This window comes from Petaurus breviceps, unplaced genomic scaffold (assembly GCF_028583685.1).
Source record: "Petaurus breviceps papuanus isolate PSGF00001 unplaced genomic scaffold, PetGlider_PUasm1.0 99, whole genome shotgun sequence".
NCBI classification, from domain to species: domain Eukaryota; kingdom Metazoa; phylum Chordata; class Mammalia; order Diprotodontia; family Petauridae; genus Petaurus; species Petaurus breviceps.
This window is the reverse complement of record NW_027187465.1, coordinates 958,362-963,475: the sequence shown is the minus strand read 5'-3', so window position 1 is coordinate 963,475 and position 5,114 is coordinate 958,362.

Below are 5,114 nucleotides of genomic sequence, written 5' to 3'. Positions count from 1 at the left end.
GCTTGTTAATCCCACCTGTGGGAGGGACTTGTTGATGTGAAAAGAGAGTCCTGAACTGGGAGGAGCTGGTGACATAGATTTGGAGAGACAAGAGAGAGGCAGAAGAACTTTTTGGAAGCAGCACCCTCTTGGAGGCAGAGAGAGACTGAGGATTGCTGAGGGCTACTTTGAATCGCCCTGGACTTTTGAGACCCGCTCCCGGAGCTGCCAAGGACTGAGGAGACATGGCTGTTTTGCTGGAACTTTGTCTGTCTGTTTTGATGTTGTTTTGCCAGATTTGTCCACTGGTGAAAGACAGTCCTTTTGTTGAGGAAGTCCTGGAACCTGGCTTTTGGTTAAGAAGCCCTGAGACTGTCCTGCTGACAGAGAGTGAATACTGTCCACTGGTGAAGGACAGTGCTGTTGTTGCAGGGGTCTGGGAACCTTTCTGTTGGTTCAGAAGCCCTGAAGAAGGATTTTCTTGTTGTATGTTTACAGAAATCCTGGGAGAGGGTTTTGCTAATGTTTTTAGGGGTTCTAGGACTGTTCTGTACACAGAGGATGAATTAATGAAGGGACTGGCAATGTATCTTGTGGCCTTGCTGAGCCTTGTCTCCCCAGGAAATAAGATTGCTGAGAACTTGCCTGTGTCAAGATGAAGAAAAGACCTCCATTTGGGTATTAAGTGCTGTGCTTAAACTTGATGTAACTCTGGGGTAGATTCACTTTTGATCCAGGGATGGGGAACTTTTGACCTTTTTGTGTTCTATGGTTGAACAAATGAATGTACTTTACTTAGATTGGAAACTAATCTCCATTTGAGAAGAGGGGCTTTGTGATGGACTAAATGAAGGTACAGCCTGGGGGTGGAGTAGTATTTAGAATAGGGACTTTGTAATTGATTGAATGATTGGAAGGTCCTGGGGTGGGGTAGTCCTTGGAGATTATTTAATCACACTTAGTAAATGCTGTATTTGGAATGATGTCTTGTTTTGATCTTCTCTGTTCTTGGTTTGTCACTGAATAAAATGGAGAGCGCCTATGCTGGTATTGTGAACCTTGGGAAGTTGCCTTTCCTTGGCCTGACATTGCACTGGCACATAGGAGGTCCCTTCCTCTTAACTCTTCTTACTGTGTCTTCTCCAGCTGGTCCTTCACCCAGCTCTCCACATGAGCTTTCTAAGGTACATATGTGACCATGTCATACTCCCAAACTCAAAACCTTTCATAGCTCTTCCATTATAAATGCAAACTCCTCAGCTACCTTTCCAGCCTTCTCTCATATCATTATCCAACACACCCTTTATATTTTAGCCAAACTAAACCTGTGAGCTGCCCCAGGATCCCTCCTTCTCCCACCTCCAAGCATTTGCACAGACCATGTCCTGTGCCTAATATGTTCTGCCTCTTCCTTTCTCCCTTTGCCGATTATTCTTTTCTCATCTTCTCTTCTCTTGATCCAGATGCTGTGTCCTCTCCCCAACCCCACCATCTAAAAATGTTCTTCCCTCAGCAAATTATCCTACAACATTTTTTAGGAATATTTTTGCAACCGAGCCTTCCTTATCTACCTTTCCCTTGTCACTCTCTCCATTCCCTCAGTCTGTGTTAAGAGTCTCACCAATGAGCTGTCCAATTCACTGGGGTTTAGCATGGTTCTATGAGCCTTTCTCTTCTGTGACCCCCATACTTGTCTCTGGGGCATGTCCTATTCCCATAGCTCATTATAGTTGAAGTTATCCCCCCCACTGGCCCCTAACACAGTGTTTGGCACATAGTAGGTACTTAGTAAATATTCAAGTTATATTGTTGACCTGCCACCACCACCACCATCATTACTGATTGGTTGTTGTCTTTGTTCTCAGAGATATCACTATGTCAGGGTCAAGATACAGTACCTCCAATTGTGGCTGATCAGACCCATATGAGCTTGAAAGGTCAGGTCAGGCACAAATAGTCCACATGAACATTTGGGATAGATTCTCTAAATTTGCATATCTCGAATTTCTTTTGAACTGCTGCAATTCTGCTCTGCTCAGAGTGGGCACACCACACTGGGCAGTCCTGTGCCAGTTGTCACCCATGTCACACAATCAGTTCCAAAGTTCTCCAGAGAGACCTTGAGAGTGTCTTTGCATTGCTTCTTCTGACCTCTGTGTGAACACTTGCCCTGCAAGAGTTCTCTTTTAGGCAAACATTCATTTGGCATTTGGACTACATCAGAGTTGCACTCCCTGCAATAGAATATGAATGCTCAGCAGTTTAGTTCGAGTAAGGACCTCAGTGTCTGGTCCCTTATCCTGCCAGGTGATCTTCAGAATCTTCCTAAGAATTCAGATGGAAGTGATTTGGATTCCTGGCCTGGTGCTATAGACTGTCCAGGTTTCACAGGCAGACAACAATGAGTTCAACTCAAGATTCTGCAGACCTTCAGTTCAATAGGCGTCCTAATGCCTCTTCTCTCCCACACTTTCCTTTGGAGTCTCCCAAACACTGAGCTAGCTCTGGAAATGTGTGTGCATCAACCTCTTCTATGTGGACATCGCCAGAAAGTATAATGCCAAGGTAAGTGAACTTATTCACAATGTTCAAAATCTCTCCATCTGCTATAACTGATGGCTCCATGTATGGATGGTATGTTACTAGCTGGTGGAGAACCTGTTCTCTTGGTGTTAAATGTTAGGCCAAAATTAGCATAAGCAGCAGAAAACGGACTCATACTTTATTACAAATCAGAGTCTGCATTAAGAGCACAATCATCTTTCAACAAAAAGTCCTCCACTAGTTCTCCCTTCACTTTAGTCTTGGCTTGTGACCTTTTCAAGTTAAACAATTTGTCATCAAGTGGTACCTAACCTTGATGCCATTTTCACCCTCACACAACCTTGCTTCACTCTATTGGAGACTGGGAAAACACAAGATCATTGTCCATTATCCAGAACCTGGGCAAGCATGCCGTTGTGGAACGGCATATGATACTGATGAACTTCTCTGGGCAACCAAATTTTGTCATCATCTTCCACAAGCCCTCACAACTGACAGTATCAAAGGCCTTGCTTAGATGGACAGATTGTGTGCAGACTCTGTCATGCTTCTGGCATTTCTCCTGTAGATATCAGGAAGCAAACACCACATCAGCTGTTCCTCCGCCCTTTCTGAAGCCACACTGGCTCTCAGGTAGGTGACAATCTCCCAGGTGAAGGATCAGCCTATTAAGGAGGTTTCTGGCAAGAATCTCACCAGCAGTGACTAAGAGACACCCCCTGCCTGCCCTGTGATTATCACAGGACAACCTATCTCCCTATTCTTTAGACAGATGGGCAATGGAGGTTATGCTCAAATGGACGAGACACATACATATTAAAATATACTATGTACTTATATTGATGGGGTGCTTGGGATCCATATTTGTAATACCAATTTGTAACATCAGTCTGTAAAACCAGTTTGTAAAATCATACCCCCTCCCCCCCCGCAGCTTCAGAGCATTAACTCTGCCCAGCAACAACTTATGATTTATCTCAGCTTGGAACAATAACAAGCTATTCCTATGAATCCTTCACAAAAGTATCTATAAATGGTCCAGCTTAGGCAACTATGATCTTCCCCTTGTATAGTGTCCCGCTGCCCCCATGAATCCTTCGGTGCCCTATCTCTGGGTTAACTCCTTAGCCTATTATCCATACACTGAGTCTCCGTTAGCCTTGGTTCCCAGACATCAATCTTGTCAAACATGACACTGATGGGTGGCAGACTGGGCACTTCTCAGTCAGCCCTTGACCGCTGGCTGACTTAGTGACATTTCAAGCCTAAAAGCACACCTCCAGGTAGCCCCACCTTGGGCTTTTTCCCAGTGAATCATGGGCAATATGCCCGCACAGTTACATTAAAAGTGCATGTCCCTTTAAACACTGGCCTCACCTTAACTCCTCCCTAATCCCACCACCTAGTTAGCAAAATTGGCATGGGTTCTCCTATGGATTATTCTATAAAAAACCTTAATTCTACTCCTTTGAGGTTGCAGGTTCCCTAAAGGATCCTTGCCCGCTGTGAAGCATACAATAAACTTTAACAACTCTGACTTCAAGTCTGCTTGGGCCTACTGAATTCTTTCCAGACTGAATCTCAGGCTTTCTGGTCTTAGATAAAGATCAGAGTTCCTGCTGAACCTATTGTGAGCCATCCCTCATCAATATTACTATAAATGTGCCATATATAAGCATACTTTGTCTTTCACATTCTCAAAGAGGTCCATGACATCAGGAGGGTGAAGCAATGACTTACAAATGAATTGGATTTCAGTGAGGCAGGGCTGTTCAGTCACCAGCCTCACTTTCACTTGGGAACCATCTGGGTCCAGTTGCCAGATATGGATCAGGATGACAAGACGGCCCAGGATGCAGTGGGAGACCTTGGCCTTTTCAAGCTAAGGTTTTTAATAGGTCTCAGTTTGACTGAGGGAGATCCCATTCAGTTATTAAGGTTTAATAAGAAATGAGGCAGAGAATGGTCTCTTAAAAAATAAAAATCAATTTGGGAGGGGAAGACCCTCAGGGTTTCTGGCCAAAGCAAAAATGTTTGTGATTTACATTCATTCTGAGCCAATTGAGGCCCAAACAGTGACCAAATACAGCTTGGCCTGCAACCTATTGTTGGTCAGTTAACAAGAACAGAGTAATTTGGGGTTAAGGTTGGTCTTTAAAAGAGAGAAAAAATGTTTCAGGGATTAAAATTTATATTCCCTTTGGGCAGAGCACCAGCAAGTAAGTGTGATACCCTATATGGACAGAGGGAAGGGAAAGAAAGCAAAGGAAAGAAAGAAAAAGAAAGAAAAAGAAAGAAGAAAGGAAGGAAGGAAGGAAGGAAGGAAGGAAGGAAGGAAGGAAGGAAGGAATGGAGGAAGGGAGGGAGGGTGGGAGAGAGGAAGGAAGGAGGGAAGTTAGGAAGGAAGAAGAGGAGGGAGGGAAGGAATGGAGGAAGGGAGGTAGGAAGGAAGGAGGGAAGGAAGGAAGGAAAGAAGAAGGGAGGAAGGAGGGAAGGAAGGAAAGAAGAAGGGAGGGAGGGAAGGAATGGAGGAAGGGAGGGAGAAAGGAAGGAAGGAAGGAAGGAAGGAAGGAAGGAAGGAAGGAAGGAAG